The sequence below is a fragment of the Nelumbo lutea genome, chromosome 1 (genome assembly GCF_056320005.1).
Source record: "Nelumbo lutea isolate HS-2025 chromosome 1, American lotus-T2T, whole genome shotgun sequence".
NCBI classification, from domain to species: Eukaryota; Viridiplantae; Streptophyta; class Magnoliopsida; order Proteales; family Nelumbonaceae; genus Nelumbo; species Nelumbo lutea.
The window spans coordinates 66,340,240-66,357,053 of record NC_142684.1 but is presented as its reverse complement, the minus strand read 5'-3'; the positions used below and the strand labels follow the sequence as shown (position 1 = coordinate 66,357,053).

The 16,814-nt window shown below is 39.5% G+C and overlaps 3 long non-coding RNA genes across 3 annotated transcripts; 2 read left to right on the top strand and 1 right to left on the bottom strand.

Annotated features, from left to right (window-relative positions):
• Positions 1-335: 335 nt before the first annotated feature.
• LOC148875026 (uncharacterized) lies at positions 336-1,590 on the top strand. Its single transcript, XR_016094932.1, has 2 exons — positions 336-594; positions 873-1,590. It is a non-coding gene; the product is annotated as an uncharacterized LOC148875026 (long non-coding RNA).
• LOC148875025 (uncharacterized) lies at positions 960-2,052 on the bottom strand. The gene is made up of 2 exons (XR_016094934.1): positions 1,680-2,052; positions 960-1,539 (listed from the first exon to the last, which is right to left on the bottom strand). It is a non-coding gene; the product is annotated as an uncharacterized LOC148875025 (long non-coding RNA).
• An 11,598-nt stretch (positions 2,053-13,650) lies between these two features.
• Positions 13,651-15,389, top strand: LOC148875024 (uncharacterized). The gene is made up of 3 exons (XR_016105061.1): positions 13,651-14,064; positions 14,186-14,235; positions 14,531-15,389. It is a non-coding gene; the product is annotated as an uncharacterized LOC148875024 (long non-coding RNA).
• Positions 15,390-16,814: the final 1,425 nt, after the last annotated feature.

The following is a 16,814-nucleotide window of genomic DNA, read 5'->3' as shown; positions in this document are numbered from 1 at the left end:
ATTTTTTCATGTACTTTTTTTTATTTATTTGAAATTTCTGTGTTTTTCTATAATTTTAGGTGTTTTCTACAATTTTTATTTTCTGATTTTGTTTTCAATTTTTATAGTTTTTTCATATTTTTTTTGCAATTTCTGTGCTTTTATGTATTTTATATTTGAAAATATGTTTTGAATATTTTCATTTTTTTCATGTTTTTGTAATTAAAATATTAAAATATATAGGTATATATTTTATATTTTTCTATAAAGGGTAAAATAGTAATGTATTAACTCCCAATAATCTATTTATCATCAAGTTAGTAACATGGTGAATTTTGAACGTTTTGAAAATTTACGGTGAGTTGAAGAGAATTCATAAAAGTGATGGTGCATTTTGGACAATTTCCCTTAATTAATTAAAAGATTGTTGTGTGACTCATCTCCCACATTCTCATTTCTTTTCATCTTATCTGCTTCTGTGCTCGTGCTTTTGTATTTTGTTAGATTATATAAATGCTTGATAGCCTCCTCGAAAACCATAGTTCTTTTACCTCTTCTGTTTCAGGGTAATCTTCGTTTATTTTGCATCAATCACACCAGATAAGGCGATCAGAGGTGTTTTTCTGACTTCAAGTTTTACCAACTCCGATCATATTTGCTCTGAATTCTGAAACGCCGCTGGACTCCGATAACCGATTTTGAGATAAAGCTTTGATTTGATGATTAGGAATTCTTTTTTTAAAATTCCTCGCGTAGATCTTAATTTAAGAAAGTTTAGGATTGGTAATTTAGTATCTGTGAAAGAAGATGATCAATTCAGAAAGAGAAGAGAGATTCTTCTATTTTTATGCCAAAGTACTTAATTAGTTTTCCTCTCTTGAATGATAATTTAGGACCAAAGCGCTCCCTGTGAAATGGATAACCTGTCTCGATCAGAAGGAAGCAGCAGTAGCAGTAATCAATCTGGGTCAGAAAGAAGCAGCAGCGAAGGAGAAGAATTGAAGGTCATGGACGACCAGATAGGATTAGCCTTAGGGTTAGAAGCTAACGGCGAAGCAACGGGATATCATGTACCTCGTATCCTGCGATTCCGGAGCTGCGACGCCGTCCCTCCGTCGTCGACACCCGGCTACCACCCGATTCTTTCCGTTAACTATGCGGAAGCTCACTGCTGGGTGGCGTACAAGAGCTTGTTGTCGGTGCTCCGGGAGGCGATGGTCGGTTTTGTTGATCACGCTAGCGTGGTTATGCTGCAGTTGAAACTGAATGAACTGATGATGCGCTCACCGTGTCCCTTTTCTTGGAACCGTCGGTTTCCGGCCGGTGAGGTGTACGTGTGTCTAGACAGATTGCCTTTCATAGATTTGATGTGGAAGCTGCATCGAGCTTCGACGTTGCTCTCATCGTCCAGCCACGATGATAACATCACCTCCTATTACAAAGCAATCCGTGAGGCGATGCGGCTTCTGTCCAAGGACTCGGAAGGGCCTTTTCCTTTACTGTTTTCTCGCAGCATATTCGAGTCATATTTTCTACTTCGCTGGATTGAAGAAACTGGCACTGATAGTCATATCAATTAATTAATAAACAAAAGCGCTATTCTCACTTTTCTATTGCATACTTGCTCAAAATTCATATTTAATTTATAATTTTTAATGTGTAGAAGAAATAGTTAATTGAAGTTTAATCAAATGACTTACTAATTAGTGGCATAAAAGAAGGTTCACACATCAAGACTCTAGAGGTTGTAGCTGCATTGTAAAATGTGAAAGAATCATTGATGCTTCTTCAATCGGATACCGATAGCCCGATACCATGTGGTGGATGAGTGGGTGTTCTTCAACTGTGCAGATTGTCCTGTGTTTTGCTATTTGCTTTGAACAAATGACTTATTCCCATCACACACTCATAAACCAACAACTCAGCCATTCATTCACAAAGCAACTTACAGCCATTCATTCTCAATGAGCACAAAAGGATGCTACGTGATTCTAAAAGTTCAATGGAATTCGATAATTTGAGTTCGGATGGACTCTCCATAGAGAGCGCTCATTCGCTCAACATGCACATATGATGTAGGCGCACGCATGTGGCAGGGATTAGGATGGCGCAATGTGGCATTGATCAGATATAAATAGAAGTGCCCCTCTCTAGGTAAATCACCTTGTTCATTCTATCTCTTCAGCTCTATTGTTCTCGAGTGACTTCGTCTAAGTTATCACCTCGGACCTTGTCCGAATTCTCTCATGTTCATTCTCAGAGTCTCTGCACTAGGGGTAATACACGGGTCCTCTAACGTGTGGTTTCTTGCTCATATGATCGGATACATCAGCCTGGGCTAAAATAAGTGAAATTACCTTGTTGCCCTCGGTCCATCCTTGGCTGCAACAATTGGCGTCGTCTATGAGAACTCATTGCTAAGACTTTCCCTAAGTAAACACCTAACTCTAAAAGACTAAGCTTCCAATAATGGCTAATAAACAAGACAATAATCCAATGCTCAGAACTTGTTCACCATGGACCAATTCAGAATGGTCCTTGATAGATTGGATAACATCACTCAAAGATTGGATAGGGTGGGGCACCTGACAAGAGGCCGCCCACAAGGTAGCCACCCCATTGAGAGCCAGGGGTAGTATAGCGGACGCTCTACTCACGCTCCGCTAGCCCAATGCCCCCTTGGCCATCACAAAGACGACCCCTCTCCGTCCAACAGTAGTAGTCGACATGCCAATAAGCCGTCGAAGACATCTTGCCTCCCTAGCCGATGGGGAGATGACCCAACTGGGTCCCGTGGCAACTGTCGAGACCATGAACATTACCACCGAGTAGAGAGCTATCAGGACGAAGGCGGGTGCTCGGGTCACTACAGCCCCCCTCCAAGGGGTGGAGGCCAACACCACGCCTCTCCCTCGCTAGTGTCGCCCTCTCAGACCCCCCTAGTGAGTGCAGAAGATCTGTCGTGTCACTAGAAGCATATTGTCGCGACGATCTAATGAAGTATGGGGGCCTTACTGACAAGAGCCCCCAACAACACCTTTGACCGGACGCTCCCTCGTTAGTGCCCTCAGGCCTCAACAGGATGCTCCTTCATCGCCAACCGCTTACCCCTTAGAGGCTGGAGGGGCTCAACGGGCCTCTTTGCGATGGGCTCCTTCCTCCTGTCACCCTCGATAGGCTCCTTTCCTCCCCCAGCCTCGAAGGGCCCCTCCCTTTTCTCGACCCCATTAGGAGCCTTCGGCCAAGGTTCCTTCTCGGCATCAACGTCCCTCGACAACTACTTCCTTGGTGGCCCCTCACCCGGAGTCTGCTTCCGGGACTTCACCATCTCCATCAGCATTTCTTTCATGTTCCCTTGCATCTCTACAAAACACGGTGAACATGTTAGTATGTGATGCGTAAGAAGAAAGGAAGATGACGTGTAAATCCGACAACAAAGTTCCCCTACCGAGGTAGGTGGGGCTGAGACCAGCCCACACCAAGGCTTCCTCTAACACCAAGGGCTCGACTCATATTGTGCTTGACACTCGAATCTAGGTAATCACGTCGTCCTCCTCATCCTTGTGGTAGGGCATTATCCTCTCAGCCATGAGATCCGGCTTCCCCCAGCCAGACTTAAACGACCAACCCTCGGGACAAGACATGAAGAAGTATTTCTTCTTCCAATTGTGGACGGACGACAAGTTATCTACCACTCTACCCTATCGGCCTAGGAAGTAGAAGAGGCCTTCCCCAATAGGGTGCTTCCTCAGCATGAACATGCACCGGAATATGTTCACGATTACATGGACACCTCAGAGTCGGGCAATCACCAACACAACACTAATGGTCCTAACGGCATTGGGGACAAGCTGACTAAGGGAAATGCCAAAACAATTAAGGAGCTCGGAGATAAAAGGGGGCATGGGGAACCTAAGGCCGAAGTGGAGGTAGTGCTCGTGTATGCACACCTCCCCCTCGTCCGGCAGCCAAGGCCTATCACCTACATCGGGGGCTCTAAGCCTATATCCCCTCGGAATATGGTACAACTTAGCAAGAGACTTTGCTTGCTCTATGCTAAGCTCGCTATCTAAGTCAAAGCACAGATAGTGCAACAGTGTTACGCCTCGGGCCTCGGCCTCAACTATGTCCTCAAGGCTCAGCTCTTTAGACTCATTTCCTTCCACCACCTCGGGTGATGCCAAGGCACAATTAGTTGTGCCACCCCCCTCGGCCTCATAGAGCTAGTACTTTCATTGGGAGATTCATTGCCCCACTAGCCACACTCAGTGCCTCCAGGAGCAGTTCTCTCCCTCAATACCTGGACCTCGATCCTCTGAGGCAATCCCTTGGACTCATTACTACTACTAGACAAGGTGGGAGGAGATGAGCTAGCGTCTGAGAGGTCAAGAAGCTCATAGCACTCGGGACCAGAATCTAAGTACGACATGGCTAAAGGGAAAATTCCTTTACCTAGTAGATGAAGTCAAGGAAGGAAGCTAAGGGTTTGACTAAGAAGATGGCCAAGGTTTTTGGAAGCTTAAGCGGAAGCAAGCAAATGATAGCCACTGCCTTAACTAGTGGCCCTATTTAAAGAAGAATGAACAGTCTAGATCGACTTGATCCAATGGTTGTAGAGCAACTAACCTGATAGCTTGAGCTGATGCATGGCATGTGGCGGCAACCTCGGCAACCTCTGAAGCGACTCAACCTGGGTGACATGATGCCCGTCTTGCATATGGTCACGACCTGTCGATGCCAACACCCATCTTGCGTACGGTCATGACCAGCCGACACTGACACTTGTCTCATGCATAGCCACAACACCCATCTCGTGTACCTGGCTCACAAGCGAACCTGCTGATGGCAGCATGCCGCCAGTTGACGTCAGTAGCCCATATTGTCGGTAACGTTCATTTGTGGTTTTGACACCCCTTGATGCACCTCATTTTTAGAGGAATTTTGATATACATTTCATGGAGGATTGAAGCTCTTTTACATTTTCTTGGAATTTTTAGATGAAAATTGGCAAAAATGACATATTTGAAGTTTATGGCATGCATTCTCACATGGTGGGCTAGTTGTTGTTAAACCCACTTGCGTTTGAAGTAAGGTATATTTTTGATATTACAAGAAGCAATCTTAGATTTTTTGAAGCCCTAAAACTTTTTTTGGAAATTTTTTTCTTCCCCTATTTTGCTGCCTACACCTTCTTTTCTTTTGTTTATTGTTGTAGCCCATGTTTAACCTTTAAGGAAATGTGTTTAGGTGTTCAGTTAGTGTTGGGAGATTGTGGTGTTGGTGAGAAAAGTGTTTTCAGAGGGGTGGTGATCAATGGACTCACACAAGGATGTATACATACCTACGTATGTTGTCCCACGAAGTAATGACAATGCTAAAGGGAAAATTACTACTATAAAACTTGATGGAACAAATTTTCTTGAATGGTCACAATAAGCTAAGCTCACAATCGGAGGAAGAGGTAAGCTTGGGTTTATTACCAGTAAAGAAGCTAAGCCGAAGCTTGAAGATCCAAATTATTCCAAATGGGAGCGGGACAATTTGTTGGTTATGTCATAGCTAGTATGTTCTATGTAGCCTCACATTGCCCACAACTATATGTTCCTTCCAGCAGCTAAGGACATTTGGGATAGGTTAACTCAACTTATTCTCAAGCAAAGAATACATTTAGAATCTATATGTTGCGAAGAGAAGCATGTAATACGCGATAGGGGGAGAAATCGGTGGCCATGTATTTCTCTTCCTTACAATCAATTTGGGAAGAAATTGATCATTTAGAAGCTTTAGAGTGGAAGGATCCTATTGATGTTGAACAATACAGGAAGTGCATTGAGAAAAACCAAGTCTTTGATTTTCTTGCTGAACTGAATGCCAATTATGATTTCACTAGGCAACACATCCTTGGTGCTGATATTTTGTCACTCTCCACAACATATTCTTTGGTGTAGAATGAAGAGAGTAGGAGAATTGCCATGACGCAAGTTTCTATCAGTGAGCACACAGCTCTTGTGTCTACAAAACCCAAACAGAGTTCTAGTAAACCTGAAGATGTAGTTTGTGAATATTGCAAGAAGCCAATGCACACCAAGAATAGGTACTGGAAACTAAATCCCCACCTAAAGCCTGAGAAGTTTAAAGCTAGAAAGAAGGTAAATTCTCATGTTGTTATAGCTAGTCATGATTCTCAGACTCACATGCTTGAGGGAAATTCTTCTGTTTAGGCATCTATTCATGATACCACTAGTGTGATGGAAAATTTGAGAGGCATCTTGCTCCGTCTTGAAAAGATTGGGTTGCCTACATCTATTGGTTCACACTCACCTTCTAGTGACTTTGCAAAACCAGGTATTGCACTTGTGTATCATGCTTCATCATCTGGCTCTTGGATAATTAACACAACAGCTAGTGATACCTTCCTACTTTACCACATATAAACTTTTTTCAAGGAAGGGTAAGATTATTGTTGTTGATGGATCTCAGACCCCAATCTCAAGTTTGGGTGAAGCTAAACTTACCAACAACTTTTCTCTGAAATCAGTTCTCCATGTCCCACAACTGCATAGAAATCTCTTATCTGTTAGCTTTCTTACAAAGTCTCATAATTGTTCTGTAACATTCTTTCCATCTTATTGTGTCTTCTAAGATCTAAGTATAGGGAAGACAATTGGCAATGGACATGAAGCTGATAGAGTTTATCTTCTTGATCAGTGTCCAAAGTTTGGATTAATGTGTAAGTCCGAGTCCTGTTGTGATGAAAACTAAGTCAATTGAAATTGTGGCATAACTGTCTTGGGCATGTGTCTTTTGGTTCATTGAAGTTTTTTGTTTCCTAGTTTGTTTAAGTCTCTGTCTAGTTCCGGTCTACAATGTGAATCTATCAACTATCAAAGCAATGTAGAACCACATATTCTGCAAGTAATAAGAGAAGTAATGTTGCTTTCCATTTAATATATACTGATATTTGTGGACCTTATTCTATTCCATGTATGGGAGGTTATATATATTTTATTCTCTTTGTTGGTGACTACTCACGGTATATCCAATTGTATTTGATGAGGAGCTGAGATGAAGTTTCTTTAATTATAAAAGGTTTTTTTAATATGGTGGAGACACAATTTGAAAAGAAGATTAAGATTATTAGATCTAGCAATGACAATGAATACTTTGAGAAGCACTTACAAACTTTCCTTGAAGAGAAATGAGCAATTCATCAAAGTTCATGTGCTCATATCCCCCCAAAAAATGGGGTATTAGAGAGGAAAAACAGACATGTGATTGAAGTTGCTAGGGGATTGTTATTCTAGATGGTTCGTTACAATTTGACTTCCTAGTGGTTCGTTATTCTTCCTCCTATTCATCGGTCTTGGCACTAGTGGTTCGTTACAATTTGAGCCTCCTAGTATGGTTTATGACCTTAACATTCCTATTGCAGTTCATAAAGCAGAAAAGACATGTGCTAAATATTCTATCTCAGATCATGTCTCTTATAATACCTTATCTCCCTCTTATTGTGCCTATATCTCTTCCATTGCTTCTATTTTTATCCCTCACTGTGTTATTGAGGCAATACAGTCCCCTCATTAGAAGGATGCTATGAATCAAGAAATTGAGGCACTTGAGAAAAATCTGACATGGGAAATTGTTTCTCTTCTAGTGGGCAAAATTCCTATTGGATGTAAGTAGGTTTACACAATGAAGCATAAAGCTGATGGCTCAATTGAAAGGTATAAAGCTCGACTTGTGGCAAAAGGGTACACCCAGTCTTACATCATTGATTATCAGGAAACCTTTGTTCCAGTAACCAAGATGAACGCAATTCAAGTTATCATGTCTCTTGCTGCCCATTATTCTTGGCCCTTCTATCAAATGGATGTTAAGAATGCCTTCTTTAATGGCGACCTTCAGGAAGAACTTTACATGGAACTTCCTCCTGGAGTGAACATCCCTAGTAGTGAAGGAAAGGTTTGTCGTTTGAAGAAATCTCTTTATGGCCTTAAAACAGTCCCCTAGAGCTTAGTTTGACAGATTCAGAAAAGTTATCTTAAAAATTGAGTTTTCTCAATCTCAAGTTGAGCATACATTGTTTATTAGGAGAAATAATGGAAAAGTGACTATGTTAATAATATATGTTGATAACATTGTTATCATAGGGGATGATATCTTTGGAATTGTTGAACTAAAGTCTTTTCTTGCTACTGAATTTGAAATTAAAGATCTTAAAAATCTTCAGTATTTCCTAGGGTTTGAGGTCACAAGATCAAAGAGGGGCATTTGTATTTCTCAAAAAAAATATGTCATTGATCTGCTTCAGAAAGTACGGAAATTGGATTGTAAACCAGCTGAAACTCCAATTGATCCCAATCATAAGTTGGGAGTAGATGATGGCGATGACCTTCTTGACGAAGCTATGTATCAAAGACTTGTTAGTCACCTTCTCTACTTGTGTTTGACTAGACCAGATATATCATATGCTGTGACTGAGGTTAGCCAATATATGCACAAGCTTAGATCATCTCATATGCAAGTAGTGAATAGAATACTAACCAATTTAAAATGATATCCAAGAAAATGGATGTTATATTCTAATCATGGGCATCTCAAGGTAGAGGCTTATTCTGATGCTGACTGGCAAGTTCTATTAATGATAGGCAGTCTACTTCTGGCTATTGCACCTTGGTGGGTGGTAATGTTGTATTTTGGAGAAGCAAGAAACAATCAATTGTGGCTCAATATAGTGTAGATGTAGAATACAGAGCTATGGCTCATGGAGTTTCCTAATTGTTATGGCTAAATAACTTGTTGATAGAAATGGGAGTGCAGATTGATACTCCAATGATATTATAGCTCACAATCCTGTTCAACATGACTATACAAAGCATATAGAGATTGATCGACATTTCATTAGAGAAAGAATTGCTAGTGGAGAGATTTGTTTACCTTTTGTGAGGTCTGAAGATCAATTGGTTGATTGTCTTACTAAAGGTGTCTCCAAATCAAAGCTTGACAACAATTTGAACAAGCTAGGCATGACAAATATATATGCTCAGCTTGAGGGGGAGTATTGAGAATGTAAGCTCATCTTTTAGTATTTGGGCGCCTATTCAAGGGCCCATTTGTAATTTTCTTTAAATATTAAGAAAGTCTCTTCAAGGTGTGAACAATAACACACCTGAGTTCTTGACTGCTTTAATTCGGCTAAGCACAAGTGTCTCACACTTGTACGGGGCACAGTACCTAGCCCTCGGCCCTCCGTGACCCTCCTAAGAGGTGGAGACAACTATGAAGCACCCGCTACTAGATAACCAAGGGAAGCCCTCAGCAATTGAGGGCGACGCCTCTGCACTCCTAGATGACACTCCCTTTAGCCAAGCTGAGGTCCTCGCCTAACACGCCATCCAACGCCTCCCAGCGGTATCATCACACTTCCTTTGGCTGAAGCTGAGGTCTCCACTCATCCCTCCAATCAGACCTTGTCCATCATGACCTCGAGATTGGGGGGCAAATGATATAGGTGCATGTGGTAAGGCTTAGGATGGCACCACATGGCATCGGCCAGATGCAATCCTTGCCGTCCACTGTCAACCACCTCCAAGGCTCCAACCACTCCCAAGGCAAAGTCAAGTATAAATAGAGGTGCCCCTCTCCAGGTAAATCACCTTTCTTATTCTAGCTCTTAGTCTCTCTTGCTCTCGAGTGACCTTGTAAGAGATCTCACCTCAAACCTTGTCCGAGTTTTTTCACGTACTTGACTAACTTGACCATCAAAGTCTCTAGCCCTGGGGTAACACCCAGGGCCTTTGACATGTGGTCTCTTTCTTACAGGATCGGACACATCGGCCTCAGGTAAAAGAAGTGAAATTACCTTGTTGCCCTTGGCCCATCTTTGACTACAAAAGCATCCAACTATGCATTGGAAAGAATTGGGATCTACTCTTCATGTAGCGCTCCTCACACCGTTAGCTCACAACCACATCCCATTATGTATTGGGAACACTTCCCATGAATAATAAAATACACGTACAAGAGATGTTCCCGATGTATGACTGGTATATGCTATGATATCATTGTGAGGAGAAAATCCGGACTCCATTGGAAATATCCCTTGTACTTGTTATTTGTAGACACTTTCAATGCATGATTGAATCGATGTGGTGGGTGTGAAATGCACTCTATGGGAGTCCATACGAATACGTGTTGAAAGCCCATAGTTGACAAGGGGGAAGAGTATAAGTAAGCTCCATATTTGTTATAATGCTTTTGTCATGGTTCTCATAATATATTATTAATGAGAGTGGGCGTTTTCTTCAATTAAATTCTTCACCAGCAGTTCCAGAAGATACAGGAAACACAATGAATAAACAAGCAATAATCAACCTAGGTTGTACAACGACCTTACAAAACTCCCTGTTTGTTTTAACTAGAATCAATCTTACAAAAATCGTCTTCCTTTTGATCGGATGTTGTCTTGTTTGTCTTTGAGTGAATCAATGGAGGTTCGACTCCTCTTCAAAATCTCAAGACAGCATTCCGCTTCCTCTTTATTTCCGGATTAGGAAGTAGAGTGCTGCCAGAAGTGAACTCCTCTTCCCTAGGCATTCCCTGTAATTGTTTGTAGCCATTCTTCTTATTTCTGTTTTATATTACCCTGTAATTGGTAAGGGACTGTCATTAGTAAACAGATTTCTCCTAGACATATTTTCATTGCTGAGGCAAAACATTGAAACAAACGATGGTCAATCCTCTTTGCCACATCATTATCTTGCAACAAAAGTACAAAACAAAGTTTTTGCTTTTGGAAAGTTATTTCCAAAGGTTTCTTTCATAATGATTCTAAAAGTTGCAAAAAAATACAAATATGTATGGTGCAAATATATACAAAATAATATGTAATATAAGGCTTTGTGCTCTATGTATTTGTATTTATAGTTTTTCCAAACTGAGCCAAAAAGACAAAGAAAGCCACAAACAACCTAATACGTGGAATCCCCCTTAACATTTTTATCACAAATAGGAAGATAATCTCACCCTTTGATAACTTTATATAATTTTCCTTCATAAAAAAGGGAGAAAAACTATCCTAATTTATTTATGTTCTTGTAAATAAATAGTCTCATTTTTTTCTTTCTTTCTTTGTTTCTTTCTTGTGGATACCTTTTCTTTATATCTTTCCTTTAAATTGTCACTATAAAGGTGCCCTTTTAGTCTTCCTTCTCTCACTCAACTTTCACATTAGAAAATTCCCTTCAAATTTGGATGGGCAATTTTGACCCTAATCTATTTGACCCCATCCAACCCACCGGCTTTGAAATTTACCCATTTGAGTAGTGGGTCAATGTGAATCAAGTAACCTATATGGGTTCAGGTGGATTGGGTTGAGGGTACTTGACCCTTTTCCCCTGACCCATATGGGTTCATATTGACCTGCAAGTCAAATGGGTGGGTTTCAAAGTTGGTTGGTCGAGTGGGTCAAAATTACTAGCCCTAATATTATCTTTTGAAATACATTGATAAGCATATAGAAAATTTTAGAAATAATTACTTTAAAAAAATCAAATTTCACTTTTATTTAGATTTAAAATTATAAAAAGTTAACTAAATAATTTCCTATATTAGATATCACTATCAGAATGGAATGTCGAAATAGAATCCATGTAGCTGAAACCCATATAATAGGGATGAGGTTTCAGGTTAGATTTCACCTCCATACCCAATTATTACTAAAAGCACAAAAGTTCAAAAACACGAAAAAAAAAATCATTCAAGACTAATTATTATTAAACCCCATAAAAAGATTAGATTCTACATGTAACAAGTGGGTAATAGAAACTTAGATAGAGTTCAAGCGATTCAATTACTCTCACCATTGATTCAAAATCCAATGGTAGGCAAAGAGGGGTGAGATTGGCAGGTAGAAGCCATGGAGAATTAATTACCTTTAAAGGCCTTCTTCCTTCATTGGTAGACAGGCCTTCAAAGGCAACTTTTTAGGAGAATGGTGATCATGACCCCTTTTTTACCTTTTGCTTTCGGTAAAAAGTGTTCATGGCAATTTGAGGTTTCAGACTCCAAAGTTTCAAATGATGAAGAGTTGTGAGAAAATGGCATCGGCCTTTGTTTTTCTTTTCTTTTAAAATAACATATATTTTAACACCATAGGACAGAACGCGTTACCAGGTAATTTGGCTTATGGCTAGATTCTAATAGGAAGAATATTTCATTGACTGAAACTTTAAAAAGTCAAACATGTTAGGCGCCCATGCCATCACCCATCCCATGGTTTAGTTAAGGGAAATTCATGATCATTATCATGTTTTTGGGGATTGTGTCATGTTAATCCCCAAACTTTAAAACATGTTATTCAGTCAGTGACATTAGGTGCACCGTGTGTATTAAATAATTTTTTATAATATCTTTTTGATCATCTAACCCATTTCGTCAAAATGTTGAAAGAAGGTAAAGGAAAGAAGGATTATAAAATCAAACATCAATCAACTATCTTTTAGCGGGGCTCCCTTTCCACGTGGAGGACCCACTATAAAAAAAATAAAATAAAAAAAGGGCAGAATTCGAAGAGGCTCATAACTATCTTTTCATTAGCTAAGACAGTTATGAGCAAATAAAAACTTGTTCGGCAAGTTAAAGGGGAGTGGGGACGGTTCGGTGAAGTCTTCCATCAATAATAGAATAGAGTACAGAGAGAAAAATAGAGAAAGAGAGAGAGAGAGAGAAAGAGGAGAGAGAGAGAAAGGGAAAAGGAGAAGAGAGTTTTGTGGGCTTTTATGGGCTAAGAACATAAAACTTGCGTGGCATCCCTTTCTGTGATCACCTTGAGATTTTAATATGCAGTTGATAGCGTCTTAAGCTACACATCTACTAGTTTGATTTGCTATTTCTCTTCTCTATTACTATTTTGGAGAGATTTATTTTTATCTTTGAGTTATTTGGTGATATGTGATGAAATCAACCTTTGGATGAATAGTTGATGTTGATAGACTTTAGATTTAATGCTAGAGAAGAACTTTATTGTATTCCATTAATTTATTAGTAGAAGTTTTTGAGTGATTAGTTGTCTGTGGTTTTTCCCTTTGTTTTAGAGGATATTTCACGTTAAAATCTTATGTCTTTATTTGTGGATTGTATTCTTGTTATTGCATATATTTTCTATTTGGTTGATATTGTTTGTCTTGCATGCTCATTTAATTGCACAAAGAGGAAAAGAGAATTATTTTGTTTGAATTCATATATGTTTTATTATTTGGCTATTGTGAGATAACAGGCTTTTTCCCAACAATATTGAACCTCTACTGCAATGAAACTCATTAAAAAATCTCTAAATGGAAATGGGTATGATAGAATGGTGATAATTTTCGAGGAACTAGACGACCTCTAATTCATATACAAATTGGCATCTAAAGGTGATACAATTTCATTTTAAGATACCCGAAAGGCTTAGATCAATGTTCAAAATATCGATACAACTCAACAGGCGTATCAAGTTGTGTCGTCTCTCGCTACCCTTCCTTTTATTTTTTTTTATTTTTATTTTGTAAACTTAGTTCAGAGAGATCGATGTAAGTCCCTTCTACCCCTGAACCGAATTAAACCTCAAAACATCCCTATAAAAGCATATCGGAACGCTTCCAATATATTACGTATCGACCGATACATCTCAAAATTTCGAACCTTGTTTAGAATGATTCAACAGCAACGTTTTATTTCAGTTATTCTCTAATGTCAATAAAGGATATGGACATAATAGACACAGACACAATTGGAAAGTTCAGGTAGGCACATAATAGACACAATTGAAAAGTTAAGATATCGGGGACTGATTTCACACAACCCTAAAAGTACAGAGTAGTCATCAAGAATTTCCCTTTATTTAATTAACAGATTGTTGAGTGAATCATTTCCCACACTCTCATTTCTTTTCATTTTATCTGAGTCTCTGCTCGTGCTTTTGCATTTTGTTAGATTATATAAATGTTTGTTAGCCTCCTCGAAAACCCTAGTTCGTTTGCCTCTTCCGTTTCAGGGTAATCTTCGTTTATTTAGCATCAACCAAACCAGATAAGGCGATCAGAGGTATTTTTATGACTTCATGTTTTACCAACTCCGATCATATTTGCTTTTGTATTTTGTTAGATTATATAAATGTTCGTTAGCCTCCTCGAAAACCCTGGTTCGTTTACCTCTTCTGTTTCAGGGTAATCTTCGTTTATTTTGCATCAATCAAACCAGATAAGGCGATCAGAGGTATTTTTCTGACTTCAAGTTTTAGCAACTCCGATCATATTTTCTCTGAATTCTGACACGCCGTTGGACGAAACCAGTTAAATTTCCGATAACCGAGTTTTAGATAAAGCTTTGAGTTGATGATTAGGATTTTCTTTTTTAATTTTTTTTTGCGTCGATCTTAATTTAAGAAAGTTTAGGATTGGTAATTTAGTATTTGTGAAAGAAGATTATCAATTCCGAAAGAGAAGAGAGATTCTTCTATTTTTTTTACCGAAGTACTTAATTAGTCATCCTCTCTTGAATGATAATTTAGGACCAAAGCGCTCCCTTTGAAATGGATAACCTGTCTCGATCAGAAGGAAGCAGCAGTAGCAGTAGTCAATCTGGGTCAGATAGAAGCAGCAGCGAAGGAGAAGAATTGAAGGTCATGGACGACCAGACAGGATTAGCCTTAGTGTTAGAAGAAGCTAATCGCGAAGCAAAGGGATATAATGTACCTCGTATCCTGCGATTCCGGAGCTGCGACGCCGTCCCTCCGTCGTCAACACCCGGCTACCACCCGATTCTTTCCGTTAACTATGCGGAAGCTCACTGCTGGGTGGCGTACAAGAGCTTGTTGTCGGTGCTCCGGGAGGCGATGGTCGGTTTTGTTGATCACTCTAGCGTGGTTATGCTGCAGTTGAAACTGAAAGAACTGATGATGCGCTCACCGTGTCCCTTTTCTTCGAACCGTCGGTTTCCGGCCGGCGAGGTGTATGTGTGTCTAGACAGGTTGCCTTTCATGGATTCGATGTGGAAGCTTCATCGAGCTTCGACGTTGCTCTCATCGTCAAGCTACGATGAAAACATCAACTTCTATTACAAAGCAATCCGTGAGGCGATGCGGCTTCTGTCCAAAGACTCGGAAGGGCCTTTTCCTTTGCTGTTTTCTCGCAGCATATTCGAGTCATATTTTCTACTTCGCTGGATTGAAGAAACTGGCACTGATAGTCATATCAATTAATTAATAAACAAAAGCGCTACTCTCACCTTTCTACTGCATACCTGCTCAAAATTCACATTTACTTTTCAATTTTGAATGTGTAGAAGAAATAGAAAGGCTGCGTTTGTTTGCGGTGTAAATTTAAATAAACTTAAAATTTCATCATTATTTCGTATTTTGCGATTGTTTTTAACTTTTTATTGTAAATATGGACCTCATGCACAGTCGAGTTTTACATCTAATCAATATTATCATGTGCTTTTATATTTAAAACGGCTAATTAATTAGGTTCAGTTTGAAAGGAATGCAAATGTAAAAAATATATAGAGTGCAAAACTTTATGTTTTGTATTATTTTGTATGTATTACTTATTTACATCTGCATCTTTTCTGAGTCAAGGTTCAGTTTGAATTGAATACAAATACAAATATATACAGTACAAATACATATAAAACAATACAAAATACAAAGTTTTGTACTCTACATATTTGTATTTGTATTCCATCAAAACTGAGCCTTAGTGGAGGTTCACACATCAAGTCTCTAGAGGTTGTGGCTGCATTGTAAAATGTGAAAGAATCATTGATGCTTCTTCAATCGGATACCGATAGTCCGATACCATGTGTTGGATGAATGGGTATTCTTCAACTGTGGAGCTTGTCCAGTGTTTTGCCAGACAAATGACTTATTACAATCACACACTCATAAACCAACAACTCAGCCATTCATTCACAAAGCAACTTACCACTTCCCCTTTCATATCATACAGAAAAAGAAGGAAAATATCAATCTTCCCCCACAACCATAATATATGTGAGGGGGTGGATTCAATCTGTTCACTATAATATATGTGAGGTACGGTCAAAGGAAGGGATGGATTCAAAGTCAAAGCACGGTAGCAAAGCGAGTGTGTCAAATACAAGTGTAATAAAATGACCCCTGTTTTTCTCCGGTTTTGAAATCAGATTCAGTTTCTTACTGTCTTTGGGGCTATTACTAGGGTATACAAGGGCCATATCGAAGCGAGCACTTAAGGTTGAAAGAAATGACCCTATTTTTTCCGGTTATGGAGTAAAAGTCATTGAAAAGTTGAAAAAAATAAAACTTGGTGCATTTTTGAATGTCAACTAAATAAGTAGACCAGTAGCCCACTAGTGGGCTTGAGGTATTTCTGGATGAACTTGAAGCTTAGGGTTGTTTTAGGGCAACATCCGGTGGAGAGGACTTCGAATACATGTCATTCCGGTCGGTGACTCCTCCTGTCAATGTATTTGTTTCTGTCATTGGCCATTCTGTCTAGTCAATCTTTCTATCTCTGGGGATTCAATCGAGTAATTCTTACGTGTATTTGTCATTCGTAATGGCTTTAGTCACTCTTGCTTGCTTTTTTCACTTGTCATTCAAGTACTAGTATCTGTAAATCAACTCCACTCTTTCTTTCTTTCTTTCTGGCCTCTTTTGGGCGATCAATTTTTTCTTGTACCAATCACTAGTTAAATTTTATCTCGGTTTAGGCTGTAAAAGAAAGGCACTGACCCCCATTGCCCCTCATTGGGATTTTGCTTTCCTTATCTACGTGCATACTGCGTCAACACTGGTGAAAAAGAGGTCGGCT